The sequence below is a fragment of the Pristis pectinata genome, chromosome 10, assembly GCF_009764475.1.
Source record: "Pristis pectinata isolate sPriPec2 chromosome 10, sPriPec2.1.pri, whole genome shotgun sequence".
Lineage (NCBI taxonomy): Eukaryota > Metazoa > Chordata > Chondrichthyes > Rhinopristiformes > Pristidae > Pristis > Pristis pectinata.
The window spans coordinates 36,336,294-36,351,186 of NC_067414.1; the positions used below are offsets into that span (position 1 = coordinate 36,336,294).

The following is a 14,893-nucleotide window of genomic DNA, read 5'->3' on the forward strand; positions in this document are numbered from 1 at the left end:
TTCAGCACTGGGACAAATGCGCTGCACGTCGATTAATCAGACGCAATGTCTTAAGCAATTTTTTGAAAAAAAAATCTATTGCCGCAAGTGATGGGAACGCCGCCTTTGACAATGTCAATCAATAACGGGAGGGTTCAGCTAAAAATAATTTCATACAATGTTTTAAGTGGCAGGGTCAGATTCACTTCTAGGTTCTTTTGAAAAGAGTGCTTTTATTTTAGTATTATACGTATGTTTAATATCGGCACAACCTCATTGTTGGGTTTTCTCGAGGAGCAACCCCTTAATAAAGAAAAATTCAACTTCAGTTTTGCCCTCAGATTAAAGCAAGGAGTCAAGTAACAACTCGTTTTTACTTCGTGATAGGAGAGGTCAGCCTTTAACACGTGCATTCTGATAACTAAAAACTTCTGTGATAAATCTCGGGACTCTTATTTTGCAATGGAGATGCAATTAGCTTTGTATTGCAACTCTATGAAAGCTTGTACAAAATAAGTAACCACTGTGGGAGAAGATCCAGTGGCGCATAAAACTGAAATAAAAAAAATATATGATATAAAGCAGAAAGCAGGCTATAGAGGGCTTCAGCTTAAAGATGTTTCAAAGTGCAGAGCCGATGGTTGTGAGCTGCGTACCTATCAATGCTACATGGCTTCAAAATGATTTCACGGTTAGTTCTTTTTATACCGAAAAAAATGAAATAATAATAAGGGAAAAAATGAACCTTGTGATCGAGAAAGAGGACGAATAGAGTATAATAACTATCTATCTATCTATCTATCTATCTATCTATCTATCTATCTATCTATCTATCTATCTATCTATCTATCTATCTATCTATCTATCTATCTATCTATCTATCTATCTATCTATCTATCTATCTATCAGCATTATAGATAACACCATCTGCAATATAGCACATGGGTTTACACTTGGATTTGCAAGTATATTTCATGTATGATTTTCAGATAAATAATTGGGAATAATGGGTTCGAGCGACAGGCATTATAGCAGAATTGCCTCAATTAACTACTGATAGATAACATTCATTTAATGATATATTCCAGTAGTTGGTTACTATAACTTGTACTTACTGTTTGCAGATATGAGAGTTACATTGCCTAAATACATAGTACATTATTTGCAATGAAGGTGCAATGACGTGCTGGAGACTGCATCTGCCTTTTAAACAAAATATCCTGTCTTTTTAAAATCTGAGTATAAAGATATTACTTTGTTTAATTTTCTGTGCTTATAAGTGACCTGCCTTTGGTGTGGGGAAATAAGTGAAGGAAGGATTCTGGCGAAAAATTGCCTTAATTGCTTAATTTTTCTCCTGGAAAGCAAGATCAGGAGCAACAATAAATATGTGCAGAATAATTGATTCCAGAAAAAGTACGTCACAGGCTACACCGTTACGGACTGGAAATGCAAAAATCTTGGGAAAAACTCATCCAAATGAAGAGAACATTTACTCTAATTAGATCATAATTATCAGAGTCACAAAATAGACGCGGAGGCTTAAACATTACGTGTTAGAAGAAAAGAAAAACACATTATTTTAATAGTTTGATATGCAAACTATGGAACATTCAATTACATGGCTTAATAAAGCATACATGATGTGATCTTGTTATTTGTATGGGAAGGGTTGCAATAATTCACTCTGAGGCCCAACGTGTTCACACATAAAGTAAAATCTATTGGTATGGATCATGATTTCCTGCCAAACTACATTTAAGAGAATACAAATCAATGAAAGATAATTTGGGCGTAAAATTAACGGTAATTATTTGACCTGCTCGCTGTAAAGATTAAATTTCTTACGCCCTAATTAGATAACATTTCCAGATGCATCGACCAATTTATCATTCAATTTGCATATTTCTATTCCGACTTGTAGAAATAGTTAAAATGTCATTTTTAAAAACAGACTTTGCGCGGATGCTTGGCAAGTGAAAACTAGTTGGCAAGACACGCGGGCACGTACAGCGCACAGACAGACACGTGCAGACAAACACCGTGACCAACAGAACAGAGACTCATCGGCAGAGGCACAAGGTCCTACACTCTCGCGCCAGACACCGGCCATATGGGTTCAAAGTTGCTTGCATTGTCCCTGTTATAGAAAATAAACCAGTTTTAGACTTTAGAGCGACGTTTCCAAATCTTCAAACTGCTCTTTTCATTTTGTCAAATGCTGAACAATTCTATTGAAACAGTTCCCTTTCGAAAATAGTTTCCCATGAATCTTAAATATAATCATACCCTCTAATAGCCTTTGTTCCTCCAATTTAATACCTATTTTGTTAATAAAAGGGTATTGCCCAGACTGATCCGATTGATTACCAGACGCCTTTTAGGGATTTTCGGAGCAGGAAATATATTCATTTAATGCGAACTTAGTTTATTGATAGTAATAACGGGCTGATAGTGACCTGCACTGGACAAAAATTATGTTGACTGTATTTTGCAGCGTTCTCAATAGAGCTTCTGGAAGGTAATACAGTGCAGGATCTAAAATAGTCCTAATAAAATTATTGATGATAGTAGGACACAGTGAAGTGTACGAGACTCAATGAAGACATTCTTTACTCACAGTTAAAACACAGAGTGGTGTTCAGGGCATCAAAGGAACTGTCCAGCATTACTTTTTAAATAAAATTATTAAGTACTGGTCATCGAGTCTGTCATTTCTAACTTGACCTCACTCCCCGCGTCTTTTCTTGCCACTGTGTAGATTGATACTATATCTAGTGTGTTTGGGCAGATTTGGTTACACGTAAACTTTTCTAATTATATCAAAATATACTCAACGAGTCTACTTAACAGATATAATAAATGAATTTTTAAAAAGAGCTGATAAATATTCCGAGACTATGTAAACAATAATTACTAAGATCTGATTTAATGCCATTCCTGTCATTGTCTGGCGGAGAGAAAAAAATCTGCCGGATAAGTCACGTTGGAGACATCGCTTCTCTTTATAAACGTGGCGGAGTTAAAATTTTTGTTCAAAAAAGAAAGAGCGTGGATTTATCTCTATCTTAATGCCTGTATTGTATAATATTTACAAATATACTCTTCCAAGTGAGCGTTATAGCTTTGCTAGTGATTTGTAAGCAATTTAAATCAGTAGACTGTGCATATCTCACGGATAGATCTGTGCTATTCATTTGATAGGCACAGCTGTCGAGAACTAAGTTATTTATATCATGTTACGGGCCCTTAACGTATTTAAAAGTGAGATAATTTCAAAGCTTTGAAAGTGGGGCTCGGAGAGACAAACTTTCCGACAGGCTGGTGCAAATGTCTGACGTCACGCAGTCAGTCTGAACGCCTTTATGTCCCAGGACAATTTCATCTCTGTCTCGCCCACTCTCTGTCTGTTTCTCTTTTCAGTCTCTTCGAATTCCCCGCTCTCTCGTGTTCTTTCTTTCTCTGCTCACTCGTCTGTCCGTCTGCTACCTCGCGTTGCGTTTTCGTCTCTATTTTTCAAGTTATGTCTCAATTTTCTTTATCCCTTCCCCACCTTTCTTTCCTGTTTCCTCTTTGTCTCTGTGACTTCAGAGGAAGTCTCTCCCTCCCAGTCTGTCGATTTATCCACATTTCCTCGTGTTTTTTTTTCGACAGACTTCATCTTTTTTTCAAACAAAAAATCCCAGACAATGGCAGGAACTGCATTCAATCAGTTTTTTTGTGTACCACGTCCCCCGACTTCTTCCATTCGCAGTTGTATTTAACCATTTCTACTCTTTCTGTTTCTTTCTGCTTGTACATCTCACCCGGCTTCTCTCCGGCTGTATCACTTTTCTTTATTTTCTCTCTTTCTGTCAAGAACTAGCAACCAACAACACCCAGATGCTTATAAAGTGCAGCTCCTTAGTCATAAAGGATCAGATTGTGGTAAGCTTATATTAGACGATCAGGGCGCAGATTTCCATGATATATTTGGAGAATTTGTTAAGAAGGAAGTCGAGCTGATAGATAACTGCAATCAGTCACGTAGCCGCGCGGTTCATGTGTTATTTCAGTACGTTATGCGTTTAAGTTATTGTCATCACGGTTTTTTTTATAATGGTCCCAGATTTGGGCGTGGAAAATTGTTACGTATGTAAGAAGCGTCCTGAAATCAGAACAGAGTTTGAAACAGGAAATGTGTTTTAATATCCTTTATTGCAATCCTCCTTCAGATTGTTCATTCTTACCTACCAATTACCAGTTGTCCAAAGCGTTAGTTATGTTTTCTTCACAGTTTGTCGATCATAGTCAGGTACTCAAATAGGCCAAGCATGGAAAGATACGGACCTAGTGCGGGCAAATGTATTTAGTGGAGATGGGCAAAAAGGTCGGCATGGATTCGGTGGGCCGAAGGGCCGTTTCTGTGCTGCACAACTCTATGGCTCAATGACTATCCCACTTGAAGCGAATATTTATTCCTATATAAGACGCTTGGATAGTGAAGCTCTTTTAGGCATCAAAACAATAAATAACATCTTTAATATGTCACTTACAGTGATTGATTCTCATTTTTACAACTGTCCGTCACACCTTTTGAATGCCCAGCTGCTCAAGCTCACTGCGTGTGTAACAGAAAACACGTTAGTCTGCTCTGAGAGCAAAATCCAGCGGTCCAAATGACTGAGCGATTATCAGAAAAAAAAGTTTCTTCATCCATTTTCTTGTCTATATATTTTTGTTTATTCTTAGTATTAAACGAGCTGAGCGAAAGAGCTGATATTTACTTCCAAAGGGTGTTTATTTTGTACGTTGCGACCGTTTGAGAACGTTGATTGCAGTATTTTCTATTAATTTGGAAACTTCACTAGCTGCAAGGAACAGAGTATTTTTTTGGAAAAAATATGTTTGATTTATCCATTTATAATGAGGCCAGGGGATGAAAATGATGACTGCGTGAGCAGAAGAACCGGGTGTCAAAAGAAAGTTGGTTCTCTTCCCATTCCACTCATATCAAAGAACGGTTTATATTTTTTCATGGATTTAATGTAACTTTGTTAAATTTGTGCAGAATTCATCAGCCCAGGTATAATTGGATTGAGACAGGCTTATCTAATATCACAGTTCTGGGATAAGATATGATATTGTAATAGTATGACCCCTACCTTGAGCCCCAGTAAATTAGGACAAGCGTGTCCGTTTTAAAATTCTCCTGGGGAAGCGGAAACCACAAAGTCCGTCAACTATAGGCTGCATGTATATAACCAGCCAACTTAAATTGATCAAAGATGCACTCGTGCCAATAGCTGCGGGGTGGGTCCAGCTCATTACAATACATTAAAACGATATAAACAAAGCTTTGTCAAACCATTTCCCCTCAGCGATTTGGCCCTCTGTAAAGTGGGATGTTCCTATTTACGCAGCCATAATGAACATCAATAGGTTTATTTCCACCTAGATTATTTTAAACGTATAATATATAAAACACGCCTATCTATTTGCGTGTGTGTGTGTGTGTGTGTGTGTGTGTGTGTGTGTGTGTGTGTGTGTGCTCTTGTGTGTGTAGGAGAGAGAGAGAGAGTCTCGATTAATATTAACCAATCCCTCCCCTACCCTCCTAGACTCAGAGACTTGGATTCCGAATTTGTTTGGTAATTATCCTTCAAATGTCACTTTTTATTATATTATATACACGCTGAAAAGGCCTTAGTGAGTATTGCTAAAGTTAACTTGATTGTTTCATATTTTATGCACAAATAAAAGAGAATGTCTTTTATTGCTTCAAGTGGGTCCTTTAAAGTTATTCTGGATCTGAGAATAAATGCCAATTGTATAGAAATAAAGCATAAACAATAATATATATATTGACTTTATGTAATGCTGCAAGTTGAAGGGTCTCCTCTGAGAATTATGATTGGATTTTTATATGATGTATACATACTACATCGTATTATATAATGCAAATGAAAGCAATGTCTTTTCGAATTCAAGGCCAACCTTAGAAATGTATTTGCTGATAAAATATCAGGGAAAAATGGCAAAGACAAAGAGCTGCGAGTCAAATAAATAATCTTGAACACTCAACAGGGGGACTTCATATCGGAGCGTCGGGGCACACCTACCGTCGTCTTCTATAGTTTATTTCCTCGTTTTTCATAGTTCTGGCCAGTTGGAAGAAAAGTTTGTATAAGTGAGCAAGTATCCCCCATCCAGTCCGAGACCCCTGCCAAAGGGGCGCAATACCAACTCATCTCCACCTTGTGTGTCTGAGCACTGCAACACCTGACAATATTTTCAAAAACAGCTCCTGTTTTGAATTTAAAACATCCAAAATGAATATTCGTAGGTTTTCACCGGCCACTAGAAGAAAGTCAACAATGCGATGACCATCCCCATATAAAGTCTGAGGCAAGCAGCAAAAATATCAACTCATATTGCAAATTTACAGAATATGAGAGAATGTAGAACAAAATGTGCATCTTGACAATTTAAGAAAAATTGACCTGGCTTGGAAGAAAGAGACATACTTTGTGGGACTGTAAACTTTCCCCGTGCTAGCCTGCGAAAAAGCTGCATGTGATTTTTGTTGCAGGCTCGTTCATTAACTCTTTCTTGACCACTGGACATTAGCAATATGGTCTGCAGTTTTCATCACAACCGTTCGAAGAACTGAGATTTAGGAGACTTAACACCATTTCTATTGGTTGAATCATGTGGCAGTATAAAGGTGGGATAATGAAACGCAGAACGAATTGATAGGTTTGTTTTTGCTTGATATTTTAGATGATTTATCTACAATCAATCCGCACGAACAGCGTATTGAAAAAAAATGTTGACCGACATCGGTACTGCATCAATAATCACACGTTGTATCTCTCTGTAAATCATAAAGCTACACCATGATATATCTGGCTGGAATTTTCGATCAGCTGAATTCGAACCTCCCTCTAATTAAAATAGTTTGAAAATTGGGTCTAACTTTTAAGAAACTATGTGAATTGAAGCTTAATGTATTAGTGCAAAAAAACTTATTTACTATCTACTTTCGGAGTGAATCCGTTAATAGTACCTGCAGTTAACATAAATTAATAAACTAAGGGTAAAGGCACGGCGTCGTTAATATAATAACGTTTTGTGAGCACTGAAGAACAATGTACAGTTTAATAAAATGTGCTGGTCCCCAAACACCCAAAGCATATTTCTTTAAAACATTATTCCGAATGCTTCTTTTGTTTTAGATTTGAAGACCCCCGCAGACACGGCATTTTAAAGGGTTTTGCTTTATTTGTGGTGGCATGTGTGGTGATGTAATTTAATAGAGGAAAGTGAGCAATCGTTGATGTGCAAATTCATACGATTTCTTCCACCTGTGAAATTCAATTATGACATTTCATTTCAGATTCGTTTCAAATATCTTTCTGTTCTAAAGTTGTCTGTGCGAATAATTTCATAATGAATGATATACAATCACTGCAACCCTCAATGTGCGTAAGACCTTGCATTTTCTCCCGGTGCTATTTGTGGTCCGTGCATGAAATAGGGGTAGTTTTCCTTCTTGTTCTTCATGTGATAATTATTGCCCAAATCCCAGTGAGTTGTGGGTTGTGTTGCTGCTTCTGACAGGCAGATCCCTTCCCAAGGGAGGCGCACATGGCGAGCACTGAGCTCCATAGAATTCCATTAATCACAGTCTCGGTTCTCCAAAGCTCCCAATGCACAGATAATTATAAATCCAAGGGAAATTGGATTGACAAACTCTACAAAACCTGATTAATCTGTGTTTCGGGACAGAAAAGTAAACAAAATTCTCCTGGATTACAAGGCACTAACTGAAAAAGACAGAATTTTCGTCCAACTTTTAATCTACAGAGGAATTGTGTTTCGATGTATATTTATAGTTTCTTCTGTAATGTGGAGGCTTTTTTCCCCCATGAAGTATCCACTTCGTAAAGATCTCCAGTGTATTAGGAGTTGTATTGACCTGAAGGGCGGAGGAAGGGGCAGGCCCGTTGGGAGAAAGTATCGTGAATTCCAAATAACATTCCTCATATCTGAAGTCTAACAAATATCAATCATTAAATGTTAAACGTGACAAAACGTGTTAAATGAGCTCATGTAGACATAAGCTTCTGAATAACTTTGTCTGAACTCATCAGAAGGACACTGTCAATTATTGAAACACGGTGACATCTCTAACCTTTAATAGCTATGCTTCGTTTCATTGTACATTTTGGGGTGTGAAGCAGTGAGATACAAACCAAGAAAGAATTAAAACCAGATGGTTCAAAAAAAACCTAGATGGTCGCGATGGGCCAAATTGCCTCCTTCCGTGCCATCGATTGTTCTGCTTCTAAGTTTCTATAGAAGCGCATCGGTGGCCTGGAATCGTGTTGTTAGCCACAGTAAGTCGACTATCAGAGTTTCTAGGCGTTAATTCAAAACAATTGTCATTGTTTAGCCCAGTGTAAAGCGTCTTAATTTACTATGATCTAAGTTAGTGAATACTTCGCACACTTGAATCATGCACTGCTGTTAACAATCTGAGGATTCAAGCGCAGTGTGTGCATCCTCTAAATCATTTTAGCGTGGTAGTGCGGTTTTAATTCGCTGTGGTCACTGCCCTATTTATTGTGGAAACTTTAATTACTCTTGATTAACATTCGCTAGTTTTCTCTCACCAGATGTAGCTTGTGTTCACCGTCTCCCACCGAAATTAATATAAACAGGAGTACAAGACAAACATAGATCCAGCAACATAAGATATAGTCCATCTTACACATCATTGCAGGGAGAAAACTATAAAATCAGTACAAATGGAATTTTGTTTTGAGTAAAAGACAACTTTTAATTTATATGTGTTAGTGTACTTGACAATAAACGGTAGTTCTTCCCTGCGTACAATTAGTAATGTTCGTTATTCTAGGTACAAATCGCCGTTGTTGGTCCATTCCAGTAATATGGGTGTAGTTCATTTGTCCGGGCAAAGTTCACTGATACAGACACCGTTTGTTGTTGTAGATGCAGTACAACGATATGCCATTACACTATTTTTTTTGGTTGCATCCCCTTTTATGAGTGAGGTGTACTGAAGCTTGCATACTTCCACAGTATTCTCATTCTCAGTGGCTTGTTCCAGAGGTTTGTGGCCCAGGGTGCAAGCACAGTTCTTGCCTCAGTTATCTCCGAAGCAAACAGAGGACATGCGACCTGAGCCGGAGCTACAGTTGCAATCAGATAATTTCCGTCTCTCAAAGCACAGCTTCCACCGTCATTCAGCGACAATGGTTGAGCCTGAAGCTTCGCCAGTGCGGCTACCCTGCCTCTTAAGCCATTCAGAGAGGATCCAGCGACCTTTGGAGAGAAACATGAAACCCAGAGCGTGGACACTCATTGAGATATTATAATGCAATTAGCTTGCATAAAAAAGGCTTGTTAAGTTAACCTCGTCCCTTTGATTTGTGAGCGGGCTGAACAATAACAGTGGTGGTCTTAGTTGGAGACTGGCGATTGAAGCTTCCACTTTACATTGGGTTATTTTGGGGACTTGTATAAACGCGACTAAAAATTTTGGGGATTGGGATTTCCCCTTTCACCAAATATGGGTAATCCACAAGACGGGCACATGATTGCGGCCTTCGTTTAACATGCTAAATAATACGTTCTTAATAATTCTGCAACGAAGCAGAGAGAGAGAACAAAAAAAACACGGCACTCCATTCACTGTCCAATACTGTGAATGCGGGAAGTTGCAGGCTGGTTTGAATCAGTTACCGCTCCCGTTCGCTCGCTCCCGTCCAACTTGTCCTTCTCGTGTAACTCCAATCAATGTTTTCCCTGCAGCCTCTCTCAACCCCCAACACTTCCAGGTGTCGGGTAAAAAATAAACACGATAATTTGCCTTAAGGTTGCTGTAATCATAACATAATAACTACATTGTATCAAAAAGTTTATCCAAGTTCCAATCCCAAACACGGCGAAGGAGGAATGTAATATATACAATTAGAATCAAAGTGAACTGCTGTGAAAGAGGCGGTGGTGATCTCAATAACAGGTGCTACATCTCTGAAAAAGAGTGGAAATCGAAGACGAGGTTAACCGCTGGACAAGGTAGGTTACAAATGGCCTCAAGGAAGAGTGCCCCACTGAGAGCTGTTTCTTATAAGGGAAAACTAGTTCAATTGCTTATGTTAAAGAAAAACGTTATCATATCCCAAAAAGAATCTAACTCAACAGCCTGCCCACGAAGACTTTCAGATGAGATGGGGGAATCATTTTGGACGACGGGGCTATTCGGGAGGAAATCTGAAAACAAGTCTGGCGGCGGGTTCAGTGTATTTAACGGTCCCGGCATTGCTTCGGGTGTTAAGAGCCACCCAACTTGTTTGTACTTGACTATCAGCCTTTGCCGTACAAAGGCTCTTTTCTTCTGCCCTTGGCTGCGATCCAGGAGAGTGTCGATCCCTTGACCCTGGAGCCATCATTAAGGAGAATGTTCATCTCACATCCTCACTTCCAAATGAACTTCAACTGGTGCTAAGCTCACTGACCCGAAATGTCTCAAGGACTGCAGAAAGATGGAACATTTAAAAGAAACATTCTTTCTTATTTTTCTGGTAGAACTTAATGTGTTTCAATTAATTACTGGACCTTAAGGTGGAATCTATGAGCAAGAATAGATTTGCACGAAAAATCAGAATGCATTTATGGGGGATCCACACTGAAAAAAATGACCACAGAGTCCTTTTTAAGTTGCCATGTGATTTTGATCTGTTTTCTTAATATTAATCTCATCAAAACTAGAAAACTAATGGCACAAATAACCTATTATCCAAACAATTATATAATCAAAGCTCACTTGAATTTCTGAATAATAACGTTTTGAATCACCTTTGTATGTTTTATTCTTTGCAAGTTATAAATGTTCCTGGATTGAGTGAGGACACAGAAGGACTGTGAAGACAGAAGTATGTAAACATGTTCACTGCTGATTTTAAGAATAGTGCCATCTGCAGTTCTTACTAATGGCCAAGTAACAGTAATTTTGGCCACAGACTGGCAAATTAAAAAGAATTGTGTGCATTTACCATCCCAGATTGGTCACTTGTACTTTGTTAACAAGTGTGGTTCGGTTTTTACTCCTGATAAGTCCTCTGCATCATCACAGCTGAGCCTCAACTGGCCATAGATCCAGTCTTCAGGAGACCATGTAATTATTTTGGTAAAGAAGCTTGTCAAGAGACAGGAGGACATTATAGGCCTTTAAACAGGTCTATTCACATTGTATCCTGTCAGAGCATTTTGAAGCATCATCTAAATAAGATTTCAAAACTAAAATATATCAGAACACTACTGAGGGATTAGGGAATTATAAAAAAAAATGATGAGACACTCAAAGAGCATTCAATTCAAAGCAAGTCAAGTATGTAGTGTTTTGGGGAGGGTGGGATGGGGTGTGAGAAGGGGATAGAAGGTGTGTGGAAAACCCCACTATAGAATCTGAGTGCTTTGGGAAGGAATTGTGACTTTTCCATTCCAGATTTCTTTCCCAAGGCACTCAAACTCTATTGTGTTTTTTTTCCCACTCACCTGTGCCTCCACCACCCACATCCCATTCCACCTTCCCCAAAGAATAGTCAGTGAAATGCATGCAGAGAGAACTTAGATAAGCAGAATGGAAAAGGTATAGCAGAAAAGAAGGAAGGGCTTGGAGACTTGAACCGTTGACATGCGTATAATCAGCTTTTAGTGGAATTGAAGGTGTACACTGCACTCATGTTTGGAACATATTTGTGGTCGCAAAGCTGTAAGACCTTACAGGAATTTGGAGAAGTAGACTGGGGTCTTTAATGGAGTCTGGGAGCATCTGGAGCTTGTACACAATGGGAGAGAATGTGGACCAGGCCCTGTTATTTGGTTGAAGTTTGAGAAAGGCAGAGGTGTACACAGCAGCAAAGGAAGTATTGATGAAGGCATTCCCAAGGTGTCCAAGGTGCTCTTAGGATTTAAAAACAATGAGGACTGATTGGTCTGTAAGTACATAGTATTTTAGAGGTGTTCAAATGCAATCTTAACAACAGGTTGCATCTGGGAATGAGATGCTGAGATCAAATTCAAATTCCGACAAGTACGTTGTGCGACTCTGGTTGCAAATTCACCAATTTGCCTGAATTTAGAAATGCACTTGACTGCTAGCAGGTGCTAAGAGAGACAGTGTCACCTTTTCAGATACTGAACTGAAAGAAATTTAGCCTCAGTCAAAAATGGTATCAAACAGACAGACAGAATGTGTGAGGAAAAATTATAATTTAGCATTCTTGGTGCAGAGCTTCCTGTAACAGGAAGGCTTATCATGAATTAAAATGAATGGACAAGAGATTGCATAGACTGTAAATTAGGTGCACTGACCTCCATGCACAAGTTCCTAATATGTAAACTCTTCACAAGAAGCTCTATGCTAGTAGTTAAATTGTAAAACGTGTCCCTGTGGCAACAACCTTGGAGCTGTTGATAGAGGTGGAGGAATAGAGTTGTGTGGCATATGTATGTATAGGATAAATGACCTTGTGCCTGGGAAGATGTTGCTGAGGGTTAGTATGTAAATGATGAAAGGGAGAGAAGGAGAAATGGAGCTCTGGGGCACACTGGAGGTGAACATGCAGACCTTTTTTTGAGGTGTGTGATAATTGCTCTGGGACAGACCATCAACAGCTCAATGATCTTAAGCTGCTTCATCAATGATCTTCCCTGCATCATTAAGCCAGGAGTGGGGAGTTGACTGATAATACCAAAGCATTCATTTCCATTCATATCTTCTTCAATGGAAAGCAACAGAAAACCTGAAAAACAACAATGCTGGACATGATGGGCCAAATGGCCTCCCTCTGTGCAGTACATTTTCTATGAACACTCAGATTGACAAGTAGCAGGTAAATTTATGCTTAAGAGAAAAAAACATTTTCATTTTTATGATACCTTTCAGGACCTCAGTTAGAGTCAATGAAATACTTCTGAAGAGTAGTTACTGTCACAATGAAGGAAACTCTTTTGCAATCATCCAACAAATTACAATGTTTTAATGACTGGGTAAATTGTAGTTTTCCAGATAATCCCAAAAGAATAGGGCAGAGACTGAGGCACTCTTATCTTTATTCAACCAACTCAGAAAGCTATAAAGCTTCGCCATTTGTAAAGTTCAAGTCATGAAGTACTCACCACTTGACGGATCGGGTAGAGCTACAAATACTTAACACCATTCAAGACAGAGCAGTTCACCTGACCAGCATCAAATTTCCCATCACAGATTGAGAATTGCTATGCAGTAATCTCACCAAGGTTATTTCCACAACAGTGTTGTGGCAAAATCCTTCCAACTCGCAAATTGTCTTGGCTCATTTATTGCTATTGCTTCATTGTCACTCAGTCTGGGTGCTTGAATTTCCGACCCAATATCATTATAAGCAGTTTAAAAAGTAGGCCCAACATCATGCTTTTCTCACAATTTGGGGTGTGTGATAAATGTAGAATCACCAGGTCATTCCAAACTTTAAGAATGAATAAAGGATATTAATGAAATAACTATGGAGATAAACAGCATGATTCTGAGGGAGGAGGGTCCTGTATTAATTGACTTCTCTGATGAGAAAATTTAGACCTCAAGTAACATATATACAGTAATTCAATGGGCTTCCTAGTCTGTAGCACATTGACATTTTTTTAACATAGAGTCATACAGTCACACAGCACGGAAACAGGCCCTCAGCCCATCTGGTCCATGCCAGCTAAGAGACCTTCCAAGCTCGTCCCATTTGCCAGCACTTGGCCCATAACCTTCTAAACCTTTCCAATCCATGTACCTGTCCAACTGTTTTTTAAAAGTTGTTATTGTACCTCCCTCAACCACTTCCTCTGGCAAGTCATTCCACATGGGTACTACCTTTGTGTAAAAAAAAGTTGCCCCTCAATTTCCTACTAAATCTTTTCCCTCTCATATTAAACCTATGCTCTCTAGTTCTTGATTCCCCAACCCTGGGAAAAAGTCTGAGTGCATTCACCCTATCTATGCCCTTGATGATTTTATATACCTCTATAAGATCAACTCTCAGTCCCCTATGCTCTAAGGAAAAAAATCCCAGCCTGTCCAACCTCTCCCTATAACTCAATCCCTCAAGTCCTGGCAACATCCTTGTAAATCTTTTCTGTACTCTTTCCAGCTTAATAACATATTTCCTACAGCAGGGCGATCAAAACTGAACACAATACTCCAAGTGCAGCCTCACCAGCATCCTGTACAACAACACCATGACCTCCCAACTTCTATACTCAATGCCCTGACTGATGAAGGCTAGTATGTCAAAAGCCTTCTTCACCACCCTGTCTACCTGTGACTCCACTTTCAGTGAACCATGTACTTGTACTGCAAGATCCCTCTGTTCGACAACACTCCCCAGGGCCCTGCCATTCACTTTGAAAGTCCTACCTGGATTTGACTTTCCCAAATGCAACACCTTGCACTTAGCTGAATTAAACTCCATTTGCCATTCCTTGGCCCACTTACGCAGCTGATCAAGACCCCCCTGTAATTTTTGATAACCTTCTTCATCGTCCATTATACCACCTATTTTAGTGTCATCTGCAAACTTTCTAACCATGCCTTGTACATTGTCAGACAAATCATTGATATAGATGATAAATAACAATGGGCCCAGCATTGACCCCTGAGGCACAGGCACACCACTAGTCACAGGCCTCCAGTCTGAGCAACAATCTTCTACCATCACCCTCCGTTTTCTACCATCAAGCTAACTGTGTATCCAATTAGCCAGCTCTCCCTAAATTCCATACGATCTAACCTTCCAGAACTGCCTACCATGTGGAACTTTATTAAAGGCCTTACTGTAGTCCATATAAGCCACATCTACCACCCTGCCCTCATCAA

The 14,893-nt window shown here is 39.1% G+C and overlaps 1 long non-coding RNA gene across 1 annotated transcript; it reads left to right on the forward strand.

Moving 5' to 3' along the window:
* Window positions 1-523: 523 nt before the first annotated feature.
* LOC127575038 (uncharacterized) lies at window positions 524-7,143 on the forward strand. The gene is made up of 2 exons (XR_007957001.1): window positions 524-670; window positions 6,742-7,143. It is a non-coding gene; the product is annotated as an uncharacterized LOC127575038 (long non-coding RNA).
* Window positions 7,144-14,893: the final 7,750 nt, after the last annotated feature.